Genomic DNA, 15,933 nt, shown 5'->3' on the forward strand with positions numbered 1-15,933 from the left:
TTTCTCTTAAGGGAATAAAAAAAATAATCTGATATCTTCATGCTCTTGAGAAAACTCTTTTTTGTATATTTTATAGAGCTAAGAGAGCCCTCTACTGGCCAGTTCCGTGATATATTTGAGTATATTGTGCAGGCAATTAGCCTCTGATTTAAAGATTTGGATTGCCCACCACCTGTAAAGCAGAAATAAATTAAGGTCTATTTCACTTATCATTGGGCAAAAGCATGCTCCTTTCAGTCACAGGTGCACAGCAAAAAAAGGCAGTTTCCTCGCACTGTAAGGTGTTACTTGTGTTGCATGCTTTCAGATACCTGTTTGTTTAAAAAAAACTTCCGTTTTTTGATATGTGTGGAGCCTGCAAGAAATGTTTCCCTGTTCCTGTTTAGAGTTCTAGCCAGCTATGATCTCTTCCAGCAATTCCAACCCCTTCTGCTTGGGAAAAAAGAAGCAGCCAGTTTTCCACGAATGTTGAGTGTGCTCAGTTCCCATGAGTCTGTGCTTTTTGGGGGGTGGGTGGTACTTGCTTGCTTCCTGCAGCCACACAGAATGGGTGAAGACTTTGATCCCAGTTCACAGGCCCCCTAAAACACCGGAGAAACCACTTTTAGCAGGGATAACAGCGAGACACAAGAAGCGTAGTTGAGACTACAGCGCCCCATCACATTTGTTTCAGTTTTCTCTGTCTAGACTTAACACGCTGATCCTAAGTACGTTTAATTTAAAAGAACTTCCTTTAGATATGTGTTCCAAGAATGCAGCTAAATATCTTACAGCTATATATTTGGCAGGAGTTTTCCTCCCCTTCTGCATCCCATTTTTTTTAAAATTGGGAACTTTTGCCTTTAATAATGTTTTCTTGTAGGTGCTGCTAATATTTTAAACGTGTACACTGTATGCTCTTGCCAAGGGACTAAGCATTTTCAGGCACCCTACAATTGTAATGCAGAGTGGAATTGAATGGATTGTTCCATCAGTGTAAGCATTTCTCCCCTCTTGCCCCTGACTACCAAGTTCTGTTCTGGAGCTTCTGACCCTCCACAGCAGATTTGGAGCAGGCAAGAGGGGGGAGCCCTGCAGTATTTGCAGCTTGGCCTATCATAGAGACAGCAGCAGAAGGCATTGCAGGCTGGCTCAGCCCCACCACCAGAACACAGGACTTGCTGATCAGAAGGTCAGTGGTTCGAATCCCTGCGACGGGGTGAGCTCCCATTGCTCGGCCCCTGCTCCTGCCAACCTAGCAGTTCGAAAGCACGTCAAAGTGCAAGTAGATAAATAGGTACCTCTCCGGCAGGAAGGTAAACGGCATTTCCGTGCGCTGCTCTGGTTCACCAGAAGTGGCTTAGTCATGCTGGCCACATGACCCGGAAGCTGTACGCCAGCTCCCTCGGCCAATAAAGCAAGATGAGCGCCGCAACCCCAGAGTTGGTCACAATTGAACCTAATGGTCAGGGGTCCCTTTACCAGGCTCTGCAAGCACTATAGATCCGCTACGTGTCCCTATTTTCCAGGGACCGCCCCGGATTTACAGAAGCCGTCCCGATTTCTGATTTGATCCTGGAATGAACCGCTTTTCAGAGAAAGGGAGGGTTTGGAGTTATGTGACGCTTGAGCCAAGGAGATAAGTAACCTTTAGAAGACACCTGAGGGCAGCCCTCTATAGGGGAGTTTTTATAAATGTTTAATGTTTAATTATATTTTTATAGATGTTGGAGCTGCCCAGAGTGGCTGGGACAACCCAGTCAAATGGGTGGGGTATAATTATTATTATTATTAAGGATGTCCCTAAATGTTGGAGCAATTGTAATGGTAGGCCTGTGCTTGCAGATGTGAGGGGAAGGATACTACTACTTAATCCACACACACCCCAGCTTGGCATAAGGTGGTGGCTGCACTGCTTCCTAAAGCAGGGGAAGATTTCAAGTATTGCGTACCACATTCTAGTCCAGTAGTTTTCAAACCTTTTTCTCTGGGAGAAAAGAGCCAGTGTGGTGTAGTGGTTAAGAGCGGTAGTCTTGTAATCTGGTGAACCGGGTTTGATTCCCCGCTCCTCCACCTGCAGCTGCTGGGTGACCTTGGGCTAGTCACACTTCTTTGAAGTCTCTCAGCCTCACCTCACAGAGTGTTTGTTGTGGGGGAGGAAGGGAAAGGAGATTGTGAGCTGCTTTGAGACTCCTTAAAGGGAGTGAAAGGCGGGATATCAAATCCAAACTCTTCTTCTTCTTCTTTTTCTGGGCAACACTTTTAAGAATTAAAATTTGCTTGCGCCACACCAATTTTTTTATTGATAAGAAATATACTGGAAAACCAGAAGACACAACAAGTAGCAGCACTTGATTTTATTTTGATTTTATTTAATAAATTTGTATAGCACCCTTCCTCCAAAGACCCCAGGGTGGTTCACAACAGGAAAAACACAGCATGAGAATAGAAAATGCCAAGCAAGGCATGAAGGCTTCCCTTGTTGGCACCTGGTGTTCAGAAGTAACTTGTCCTCTAGCTATCAGGTGCAAAAGCCATCAGTCCAAGTGGGAAAGGGATGAGTTGTGATCACCCCCTGCCGTCTAGGTTGCTCTCTTAAAACAGAGAACAGCTGTGACCCATCCAGCCCCCCACTGTGGCTCCCTGCCTGATTTTAACTGTTATTTAATACAGAGCATTTGTCCTTGCATCAGAAGACATATGGCGAAACAATGGCCCATTAAACGAACATTCGCTGGCTTTCATCAGCTTGCTTTGCAGGTTCAGCATTCTTTCATGTGTGTGTTTCCTTTAAATGTTGGTTTTCGGCACTAAAAATCCATTACATGCAGGGCCCGGCAAAAGAAAGTCACATTAAATTTGGAGGGAAGTTTTTTTAAAAAAAAAAATTAAATGAGCTAAGGATAACCTTTTAGTAATAGTGGCAATGCTGCCCTTTGTTTTTGATTTGGCTGCAGTCTAGAGAGGGAGAAACTTCCCTTTCAACTTTTAAATGGCACATTCAGCATATTTGCAGCAGGAAAACATTGGGTCCTTTAAAGTGAGAGGAAGGTGCAGATTATTATCCAGGGGATGCTCTGGAAATAGATGGTAAAGGGGCGGCCTTCCCCAAGTCTAACTTCCAGGGCTCTCAGCCCTGCCCTTTGCCCCTCTTTTTTGAAAAATAAAATGATCTCTCACACATGGATCAATTACTATCCTCTGGAATACTTTTTAAACGCCGGGGAGTTGACAGCTGTACCAGTAGTCCTATTCCTTTGGGGGGCACTATAGCACAGCTTTTTAAAGCCTTGCATAGAGGACTCCGTTGACTTCAAAAGCAAGTCGGAGTCTTCTTTCCTTTAAAAGCATGTAATTATCTTGAGAGGTGGGGGAGAAGGACGAATTCCCAGAGGGATTCAGCCAAAGGTATGTTATATGCATCCTATTCTTCCTGCACTTTTTGGTTGTTACTTAACTTGAAAGGTCAAGAAGAGAGCTATGAATGTTAAGAAACTGCAGTAGTAGCTCAGTCGTGGACATATGCTAGCCTAGGAGAATGTTCTTCTGGGGGGCATGTTCTACCAACACAAACTGATCTGCACAAAGTGATTCAGGCACATTAAGAGTAGCTCCGTATGTTTTTGGGCGAGCCAACTGGGTGAACTCGGGTGACATGCATCGAGGCTGTTCTTGGCCCATGGTTAACCCGGTCCTGATTTTTTGGCTATTCTGTAGATGTCGGAAAAGCTGTTTTTGTAAACTTAAGGAAGTTATCAATCTTCTCTCTAGAACGATCGAACATTCCTAGATAAAGGAGAGCGTTTTCGATGGCTCAGTTCAATACTTTGGTGTCTGTATTCAGGGAAGGTGGTTTTTTGAGGCGGCCTCTCAGCATTTGAAAGTTTATCCTTGGGAAAGCAGCTCAGCTGGCATATTAGCCCATGTTCTTCTACAATGTATTTTTTTAACAGGTTATAAGATCCTGATTTATTTTCCTCTGCATTTAGGGAACTTGGATAAATTCCATGTTTCAGTTTTGATGGCACATTCCAACCCTAAGGGTATATATAATCAGGTTCGTTGCTGTGATCACAATGATGAAAATGTCAGATGCATTTCGAGTTTGCATTTTAAAAAATATTTCTGACTGTTTTTGGATTTTGCTATACCCTTTAAAAGGCACAATTTCTATGTATGTGTATTGTGATTTCTCTCTCTCTCTGCTGTAGTTGATTTGTTAATCCTGCATTGCATTTGACGTTGATGGTCTGTAGATCAAGTAAACTGAAATTGAATAGCAATTAAGAAAAGTGGGAACTTGTCGTCAAGTTCTGAACACTTCTTGTCTTGCCAAAATGAACACTGCAAGCGAACAGTGTTTTAACAACATCAGAAATATGCGAAAAATGAATGGCTCTTCTCGTCTTTCAAACAAATGTAATAGAAATGGTTGCAGGGATTATTGCCAGATTATTGAGTGCGGGTAACTTTGGAAAGCAGTGCTGCAGAAGAATGACCCAGAACCATATGAACCAATGAGCTATTGAACAGTGAGTGCAAGTTATTTGAATGTGACACATGCTGGCATGTACCAGCAAACAAGGTATGAGATGGAACTGACTGCTCAGAGGAGCCCAATCGTATTTCAATACAAAGGGTTTTTTTAAAATTACATAATCGCCAGAGACATTTATGTTATCTCCAGCACTATCTGTCTCCTGAATTTGTTTTAATGAGGGACAGATTTTAATACACAGGATTTAATTAGGGATAGTTAAACTGGATCAGAAACCCCATGAAACCACCACACCCAAAGGTCTCCTTCACTAGAAATGAAATCCGAAACCTTTTTATGGATAAGCTGGATGAAAAAATGCATGTAGCCTTCCCTCCATTCCCGCCCCCCCTTGAAGCATGAGTTTGTTTTGGAAGCACTTTAATTGGGACATGTGGGGCAAAAATAGGAAGCTACAGGAGAAATCACTGAGTAACAGTATTTGTTCATCTATTTGTTCATCTAGCAATTCCTTTCTCTTTCTTTCTTTCTTTCTTTCTTTCTTTCTTTCTTTCTTTCTTTCTTTCTTTCTCTCTCTCTCTCTCTCTCTCTCTCTCTCTCTGACATTTTTTTATTGAATTTTTCACAATACAATAAAAATAAACAAACTAATCTACAGGAAATAAAGAGAAGAAAGAAACTAAAGAAAGAAGAAACAGAAAAAACACCCCGTAAGTTCCTCCTTCAGCACGATATCTAAACTTCCATCCCCTACAAAGGAAGATGTGCCCTGCCAGCTCTCACCTGGGCTCCCCCCTCTCTCCTCACAGCCCCTCACCCTGTGAGATCTCCCCTTCCCTGCCACTTCCCCTTCATCTGCGTACAATTCTTACCAAAGCACAATGAGAGAGAGTAATGATACAGGAATAAAAATAAACTATCGAGGAATATAAAAGTCAAGAGAGAAAAAGAGAGAAAGAAATAGATAGAAAGACCTTCAGCTATCCATCTGCCTGTTGTGTATACAATATTTCTTCAAAATAGTCAAGGGTAGCAATCGCTTTCCAGGGTCTGGAGTGGGTTCCCTTTGCCCCCACTCACTATTTAAGGATGCCTGGGATTGAATGAGGCATTTTATGCATGCTACAAGACCTGTGCTCTATTGCTGAGCCATTATCAGCCCAAAGTGCCTTCTCCCAGCTTGGGGTCTATTACTGGTCTTACACGCCTCTGCAATCTCTGCTGAGTGGTAGCAAAATTCCAAGGGGTCCAGGCACCTCCCCAGAGTTGTGTTTCCGTTGAGAGGATCGCGGCACGGTGGAAGCTGGTGTCATTGAGTAATATGGTTTATTAGCACACATTGACACATGGAAGTCTGCAACGAAAGAGCTATAGAACATTATAACCCAAGTGTGTACAGTCATACCTTGGTTTTTGAACAGCTAGTTCTCGACCCAAACGCCGCAAACCCGGAAGTGACTGTTCTGGTTTGCAAACTAATTTTTGGAAGAGGAATGTCTGACGGGGCTTCCACGGCTTCTGATTGGCTGTAGGAGCTTCCTGTAGCCAATCAGAAGCTACACTTTGGTTTCTGAACATTTTGGAAGTTGAACGGACTTCTGGAATGGGTTTCGTTCGGCTTCCAAGGTACCACTGTATATCATTGCCTCTCTCTTAGCTTCAGCAAGCTTGGCTCCAAAGCAGTAGTCAGCCATGGCTGCTGGTCTCTTAGTGCAGCCTCTTCCAGCCAGTGGCATTGCACCGGGGGCGGGCACATGTACGACATTGCTCTGTACGCCACATGCGCTGTACACAGTGGTTTGCCGCCCTGGGTGTCACTGCCTTCGTTCACTCCTGTTTCCAGCCACCATGATTGACTAAGGGTTGGGCAATATCCGGTTGTCAACGTCATGATATATCGCCATTGTGGTATACCACAATGTCTGAACAAGGATGGAACCATGTAGAAGCAAATGGGTGTAATGTCCTGGCAGCTGCTACCTAGACAGAGAGGTGGGGAGAAGGAAGCAGCTAAATCTTGTGTTGATTTCTGGATGGGGCAGAGATGGAAACAGGAAGAGTGAGACACTGGAGGGGGAACCCCCACCCCCACATCTAGATTCTCATTAGGAGAAGCCTTGTAGCCTCAATATTATTATTAGGAGGGGAGATACATTGCTTCCCATGGAGAAGAAGGGTAATAAAAGACTCCCAAGTTCAGAGCCAATGAAGAAGGGAGACTAGTCACCCATCAATAAGCAATTCCTTCCTGTTTTCCCCATCCCCCTAACAACTCTCCCTCACATGCCAATTCCCCTACAAACTGCGATGGAGCTCCCATCAGATGTCAAGGAGATGAACAACGATATAACCTTTAGAAGACATCTGAAGGCAGCCTGTATTAGGGAAGCTTTTTAATGTTCGATGTCTTATTTTGTTTTTATGAGAAAAGAAATGACAAACCTAGACAGCATCTTAAAAAGCAGAGACATCATCTTGCCAACAAAGGTCCGTATAGTTAAAGCTATGGTTTTCCCTGTAGTGATGTATGGAAGTGAGAGCTGGACCATAAAGAAGGCTAATTGATGCTTTTGAATTATGGTGCTGGAGGAGACTCTTGAGAGTCCCATGGACTGCAAGAAGATCCAACCGATCCATTCTGAAGGAAATCAGCCCTGAGTGCTCACTGGAAGGACCGATCGTGAAGCTGAGGCTCCAATACTTTGGCCACCTCATGAGAAGAGAAGACTCCCTGGAAAAGACCCTGATGTTGGGAAAGATTAAGGGCACAAGGAGAAGGGGACGTCAGAGGACGAGATGGTTGGACAGTGTTCTCAAAGCTACTAGCATGAGTTTGACCAAAATGTGGGAGGCAGTGGAAGACAGGAGTGCCTGGCGTGCTCTGGTCCATGGGGTCACAAAGAGTCGGACATGACTAAACGACTAAACAACAACATGTTTTTATACATGTTGGAAGCTCCACAGAGTGGTTGGGGCAGCCCAGTCAGATGCATGGGGTACAAATAATACATTGTTGTTGTTGTTACACTGTTATTATTTATTGTATATAAGCCGCTTTGTGACTTGTGTGAGTGAAAAGTGGCACAGAAGTATACTACAAGGTGTGACCAGAAAGTTCGGTGAATGGCCACAGAAATCGGACAGTGAGAAATAGTCAAACATACATACCTTACAGGCCTTCAAAGTAGGCCCCCTCTGATACAATGCACTGTTGACAATGTTCATAGAACTGTTGAAAACTTCTGAAGAAGTCCTCTTTTCGTACTGCTATCAGTTCCCTCATCACAGCAGCTTGGACACTTGTGAAATCTGTGCCCTTTCAGTGCAGTTTTCAGTTTTGAAATAAGAAATAAATCCGGTGGGGCCATACTGGGAAAATATGGAGGGTGGGTGTTATGTACTGAGTTGAATAGGATCTAAAATGCAGCAGTCTGATTGGTCCTAGAACAACAGGATCCAAAATGCAGCAGTCTGATTGGTCCTAGAACAATGCAGCAGTATGATTGGTCTGCAAGAGCCACCCAATCCAGCTCCAGATGGAAGTGAATCCACAACCTGATTGGCCTACAGGAGAATTCCAGAATTAGCCAATCACGTGCAGCCCATTGTGTAAATAATGTATATAAAGCAGATACTTTGGGGAAACTTTCATTTCCTCCTCACCACTATGAGCTGAATAAAGAGCATCAAATCCACTCTCAACTCTGAGTATATTTCAGTGGGACAACTCAGTAACCTTGGTAATTATTTCACATGGAATATGCAATTCTTCCACCATCATTCAGATGGACAAGTGCCGATCTCGCATCAATAACTCACAAACTCTGTCGACATTTGCCGCCGTTCTGATTGTCAACAGTCTGTCAGACCGAGGGCCATCTTTGATGGTTTGCCGCCCTTCACGGAAATGCTTAAACCACTCATACACTGTCTTTCAAGTTACAGCTTCATCTCCGTACAGAACTGTGATCATTTTGTGGGTTTCCAATGCCGATTGTATGTTCAAATATTTCTCCTTGTCGGATTTCTGTGACCATTCACCAAACTTTCCGGTCACACCTTGTACATAAAATGAAATGAATGTTACACACACACACACACACACACACACACCTTAAATGCACTCCTGGGTAATTCAAATTATTCTGTTTTTACTATGAGCTGGATTCCATTTACTAGTGCTGCCAGTAGAAGACCCCCAAGAAGGACTTCTACTGGAGGAATGGGCTGTTTCCCCCTTCTTCCCACCTCTACATCCCTCAAACTGGCCAAGGGGGAATGTCAGGAGAAACCCCAGAACTGCACATCGGCAGAGGAGAAGGGAGATTGTTCCATACAGCAACCATAAATACTAACACTGACAGAGTGATATGCTAAGCACCATGTTGAACGTATTTCTACAGTTCCAGTTACTGGTGTCTGTTCTGTATTTCTACATTTTGTAAGCCTCTTGGGATAGCAGCATTACAGAAAAGCAGAGTATAAGTCAAATAAAGAAAAATCTTAACTTGCAAGAAAAGAAGGGGGGAAATGTATGGTTTAGCACGGTACTCTTGTTCTCCAACTAAACCTCATGCTAGTAACCTCATCCACCTCTGACTGTCCACACTGACTTCCACCATAGAAAATATCCCATAAGCCACTTTGATGATTTCGATACGAATACAAGGATTGGCAACATTACAACTCCTGTCAGAAATGGAATGAAGTGGCTTTAGCGCAAAGATACTTAAAAGAAGAGAAGAAGAGAAAACCAAGATGTAAAAGTTTCTGCTACTGACAGTTGGAAAGTAATTTATCATGTTACTAAATAAAACCCAGCAAGAATTACAGGCTTATCGCAATATTGGGAAACATCAGCATATGGGAACGATCAGGTTTATGTAAAAATACCTGGGCAGCTTTCAACTATATTTGTCACTCACTGAAACATTCTGAGCTATCTTTGTAAATGTCAGGCTATAATTCCACCCTCCCCAATAGTTCTCCCCCCCCCTTTCCTCTATTTCTATGTTTCCTTGTTTGTACCTGTTGAATACTGCAGAAACATACGACTGTTGTTTTAAGCAAATATAGTGTCTCCTTGCCAACAGGAAAATCCTGTTTTGGAGAGCTTTCTTTTACCAAGGTGCCATGATGCATGAAAACATTTGTCTATTGCCACATCAGAATATGCTACTGCTTTTTCACTTTTATCTCTCTCCCCCCCCCCCTTTCAGTCAAATAGAGCAGTTAGAAGGCAGCATCGACCATTAATCAAAGCTGATGTGGAGGTCATGCATAACTTTCTGATGCATTTGTGAACCACACTGCAAGTGGCTCAAATTATAGACATTTGAATTTAGTGTGTATGTAATTTTTTTTAAGCACAGTCTAATTTTCCCCATAATGAATTATGGTGCTGGAGGAGACTCTTGAGAGTCCCATGGACTGCAAGAAGATCCAACCGATCCATTCTTAAGGAAATCAGCCCTGAGTGCTCACTGGAAGGACAGATCGTGAAGCTGAGGCTCCAATACTTTGGCCACCTCATGAGAAGAGAAGACTCCCTGGAAAAGACCCTGATGTTGGCACAAGGAGAAGGGGACGACAGAGGATGAGATGGTTGGACAGTGTTCTTGAAGCTACCAGCATGAGTTTGACCAAACTGCAGGAGGCAGTGGAAGACAGGAGTGCCTGGCGTGCTCTGGTCCACGGGGTCACAAAGAGTCGGACACGACTAAACGACTAAACTACAACACTTTCCCCCCACATCATGTGACACCTGGTTTTTTGGGAAGTGTATTGACCTAGCCAACAATATTCCAGTGAGGTCACCCATTCATTCAAAAGTGACAATTTGTTTAAAAGTACAGAAAATCAATAAAAATAATTACTTCAGAGGAGCAACACAGAGGATGCACATCTATTTAAAGACATCAACAATATTCTCAATGACAGCCCTCCAGAGGGCAGTGCAGAGTTATTTAAACATCTGGCCTGTTCAAGTGCTTCAGCTCCTGTTTGCCTGTAGTCCTCAATCAGATACAGTTTCGTGACAAAAGGTAGAGGTTTACTATGCCAAATTCAGTGTTTACTATTTTTTATTTAGAGCTCTTGACAGCTTGAGACCAGCTCATGATCAAGGTGTCTCCCCTGCCAGGTAAGTAGAGACCAGTTAACCTGGAGAGTCAACTTGCCCTATAGGTGCCTACTCAATGGCTTCAGTTTGTGAAACTGCCATGCAATGTTCATTCCACATCTGTGTGGAGCCAATCTTTCAGTAGGGCAGATTGTTTTATGATGTTTTAGGTACACTGATTAATGCCTTTTAAAAATTAATACACACACACGGCATAATATACAGTGGTACCTCTGGTTACATACTTAATTCGTTCTGGAGGTCCGTTCTTAACCTGAAACTGTTCTTAACCTGAAGTACCACTTTAGCTAATGGGGCCTCCTGCTGCCGCCATGCCACTGCTGCACAATTTCTGTTCTCATCCTGTAGCATAGTTCTTAACCCGAGGTACTATTTCTGTGTTAGCGGAGTCTGTAACCTGAAGCATCTGTAACTTGAAGTGTATGTAACCCGAGGTACCACTGTATATATATAAAAATATACAGTGGTACCTCGGGTTACAGATGCTTCAGGTTACAGACACCGCTAACCCAGAAATTGTACCTCGGGTTAAGAGCTTTACTTCAGGATGAGAACAGAAATTGTGTGGTGGGCGGCAGCGGGAGGCCCCATTAGCTAAAGTGGTACCTCAGGTTAAGAACAGTTTCAGGTTAAGAACGGACCTCCAGAACGAATTAGGTTCTTAACCCAAGGTACCACTGTATAATATAATATATAAGAGGTGATAACCAAATCACACCCACCTACTCATTTTTACCAAGTTTCTTTCCACCACACATCATACAAAGGAGCCGGATGCCGTTACTTCACCTAAGAGTGGCTATGAGAGTCTTAAGTGGCCTTACAGTTAATACAAATCGACCCTGGCTCTATTTTTAAGTTGCAACAATCTGATTGTGACCGCTGAAGGTTTTGACGCTAGATTTTTATCGTGAACCGAATACGTCTGAAGGCAAACGGCAATCGCTTTAAATTACCCCATGCTATAAAGAGCATGGATAGCAAAGCATGACAACTGCTTGTTCTGGTCTTGTTTTACGAGTTTAGTTCTGTATTGTGTAGGAAAAGTGCTTGATTTGTGTGTTCAACATCTTATTTTACGCAATGTCCTTTGGTTTGTACATTTTACCTCAGCCTGCTTTCAGCCACTTCCTACCTGCCTACTTTCCCTGCTTTCTGCCACACCAGTCCTGTCCATTAATTCCACTGGGCCTGCTCTGAATATGACTAACATGGATTACAAACCACAATCCTTTATTGCTCTCATTTTCCATTCCATTTTCCATCCTTCCAATGGAGGGAAAGAGAGAGGCTCACTTTAGTCCACTCTCAAGGATGAGGTGAAATCTGAGCAAGAGAATTCCCAGGGACTGACATTTGCTCTCAACCTGCTATGCCAATTCCCACTTCTAAATATGATTGCCTGGTTCTGTTTGGAACAATTGGAAGAAGACTGCTTCCAGATGGGTGATCTCTAGTGTTTCCTAGGACTCAGGTACATTAGTCAAAAAACAGTGTTTTAAATGTGTTATAAGCATGCAACACTAGAGAGCGCTGTAGAGCACAACACTTTTCTATGCAATTTTACATAGGGGTTTCCCCCGCTTTTCTTATAACAATTTAATTTATGACTTATTTATAGCGTTTTGTGTAGATCCATCCCTAGTCATTGTTCTTCCAATGTAAGCCTCAATTTACTTTTTACACTGTTAGAGGAACTGCACTTTTTCTATGTTGTGTCTCCACATTCTCTGTAACCTTTGGAGGTGGGTGCCATTTTATGACCCTGTCTTTGTTTTTAAAGGAATCAAAGCCCTGGGACAGCTCAGTCAGCAGAGCATGAGACTCTTAGAATCATAGAATTGGAAGAGACCACAAGGGCCATCGAGTCCAACCCCCTGCCAAGCAGGAAACACCATCAGAGCACTCCTGACATATGGTTGTCAAGCCTCTGCTTAAAGACCTCCAAAGAAGGAGACTCCACCACACTCCTTGGCAGCAAATTCCACTGTTGAACAGCTCTTACTGTCAGGAAGTTCTTCCTAATGTTTAGGTGGAATCTTCTTTCTTGTAGTTTGGATCCATTGCTCCGTGTCCACTTCTCTGGAGCAGCAGAAAACAACCTTTCTCCCTCCTGTATGTGACATCCTTTTATATATTTGAACATGGCTATCATATCACCCCTTAACCTCCTCTTCTCCAGGCTAAACATGCCGAGCTCCCTTAGCCGTTCCTCATAAGGCATCGTTTCCAGGCCTTTGACCATTTTGGTTGCCCTCCTCTGGACACGTTCCAGTTTGTCAGTGTCCTTCTTGAACTGTGGTGCCCAGAACTGGACACAGTACTCCAGGTGAGGTCTGACCAGAGCAGAATACAGTGGCCTCAGGGTTGTGGGTTCAAGTCCCATGTTGGGCTAAATATGCCTGCGTTGTATGGGGTTGGACTAAATGACCCTCATGAGAGCCAGTGTGGTGTAGAGCGGTAGTCTTGAATCTGGGGAACCGGGTTCACGTCTCCGCTCCTCCACATGCAGCTGCTGGGTGACCTTGGGCTAGTCACACTTCTCTGAAGGGTCTCAGCCCCCCTCACCTCACATAGTGTTTGTTGTGGGGGAGGAAAGAGAAAGGAGATTGTTAGCTGATGGGATGCTATGATTCTATTTCAACCCAACAGTTAGCTGCTTTGAGACTTCTACCGGTAGTGATAAAGTGGGATATCAAATCCAAACTCCTCTTCTTCTTCTTCTTCATGGTCCCTTCCAACTCTACAATTCGATGGTTCTATGAAATGATGGAACGACTGTGCACTGGTTCTCTTTCCAGTATATACTGTTCATGTAACCTTTTCCCCACCTTTTTTTTTATTTTAAGAGAAGTGCAGCCCTAAAGGCACCTACACCTATAGAGCTTGCAGTCCTTTTCAATTCTTCTGAGAAAAGACGAAGGAACCACACAGAAATATAGGATGGGAATGACTGGATGGTGGCATTGTGAATGCCTTGCAAAAAGTGACTGAATGGAGCTCAACAATGCTGCACTAAATTTGCTGGTATGTGGCTGGATCCCACCTACAAAAGAATGACCCTCCAGGAGGGGCGCATGTCTCAGTTAATATTGGTGTAAATATTAGGTGGCATCTCGTCAAGCAATTTAAGTTCCATGGATTTCCAAGGGGAGATAGTAAAGTATGTTTTTAACTGAACTGTACCCATTCATCGGAGTTTTTAAAACCTGATTGAGATGGATATTCAAAGAACATGCATGGAAAGCTGAAAGCTGAACAGCTAACTGTTCTGTCTAACACTTAATAAGAAGAGTCATTCTAGATCAGGCCCAAGGCCCATCTATTATTATTATTATTATTATTATTATTATTATTATTATTATTATTACATACTGCCTTTTATCAAAAGATCCCAGGGCGGTGTACAACATTAAAAACACATTACAGAACATCAATGATAAAAACATAATACAAAGCATAAGCCTAATAATAAAATAGTCATAATAATAACTGTCCTCTCCCTCACTTTCACAGGCCATAGATTATTGAATATCCATAGGCCTGGGTAAAGAGCAGTGTTTTTGCCTGGTGCCTAAAGATATGTAGCGATGGCCCCAGGCGAACTCCAATATTTCCATGCACTCCAATATTTCTCTGATGGAAATAGGGATGGCCTATTCAAATAATAATAATAATAATAATAATAATAATAATAATAATAATACCTCCATCTGACTGGGTTGCCACTGTGGGCAGCTTTCAACACCTATAAAAACACAATAAGACATTAAACATTAAAAAAACCTCCCTATACAGTGCTGCATTCAGAAGTCTTCTAAAGGTAGTATAGTTACTTATTTGCTTGACTCAGGAGTTGCATAACTCCATACCCTCCAACATTTCTCTGATGAAAATAGGGACATCCTAAGGGAAAGTGGGGCATTTTGGGATCAAATCAGAAACTGGGATGGCTTCTGTAAATCTGGGATTGTCCCTGGAAAATAGGGACACTTGGAGGGTCTGCATTTCACAATCGGGGAGCCAACAGAGAAAAGGCCCGTTCTCTTGTTGCCACCCCCAAAACTCTCTGGGATGGGGGACATAAAGAAGGGCCTTAGATGACAAGAGCAGGGTCCAGGTTGGTTCAAACAGGGGGAGGTGATCCTTAAGGTGATCCTGAGCTGTGTGAGGCTTTATAGGTCAACACCAGCACCCTGCTGTCGCAGTGGATTATGGGAAACTTGCAAGCAGGGCCTCAGTTCAACACCCCTCTCTCTCCACATGTGTACACAGCAACTGGCGCACAGAGGTGCATTGCCTCCAGCTGCTGAGGTACAAGGGTCGCTCATTAAAGATTTCCCCTGATCCACTTCCGGTTATTGTAGGAGGATGAAATTGCACATGTATAATGACACATCTCTCCATAGGTAACGTGGTAATTTGTAGCTCTGAACTCCTAACAGTTTCTCTGTTACGGGAGCTTAACATGGAGTAATGTCTGATATTGGAACCAGTTGAATGCAGAGGGGTCATCAGGTTCCTATACTTGAAGGGGCGCACACCATGGGAGACGTTCGATGAGATGAAAGGGACTTATGGGGAGGATGACCCATTGTATGACATAGTCAAGCACTGGCATTGTCAGCTTAAGTGTGGTCAGACTTCAGTGGAACAGCTCCCATTCCTGGGCAACCACAGTCCACCATTGAAGAAGACACTATCCAGCAAGTGGAGGCTGCCATTTTGGAGGATCGCCGCATACTGTAACCGTTCGCCAACTAGCTGCACATGTCTACAGTGTGGGCTCTGTAGAAAAAATCATCCATGACCATTTGCACATGGGAAAGGTGTCTGGACGGTGGGTTGCCTGGCTGCTGATGCCTTTCCAGAAGCAGGAACGAGTCACGTGCTCATGGGCTCTTTTGGCCATGTGTCACAAAAACCATGATGACTTCTTTGCCAGACTAATTACTCAGGACGAAACATGGGTCCATCTTTATGACCCAGAGACTAAATTCCAGTCCAAACAATGCTAGCACTCTGCCTCACCACCTCCAAAGAAGAAGAAGAAGAAGAAGAAGAAGAAGAAGAAGAGGAGGAGGAGTTTGGATTTGATATCCCGCTTTATCACTACCCTAAGGAGTCTGAAAGCGGCTAACAATCTCCTTTCCCTTTCTCCCCCACAACAAACACTCTGTGAGGTGAGTGGGGCTGAGAGACTTCAGAGAAGTGTGACTAGCCCAAGGTCACCCGGCAGCTGCATGTGGAAGAGCGGGAAAGCGAACCCGGTTCACCAGATTACGAGTCAACCGCTCTTAACCACTACACCACA

This window comes from Podarcis gaigeae, assembly GCF_964106915.1.
Source record: "Podarcis gaigeae genome assembly, chromosome: 17".
Classification (NCBI taxonomy): Eukaryota; Metazoa; Chordata; class Lepidosauria; order Squamata; family Lacertidae; genus Podarcis; species Podarcis gaigeae.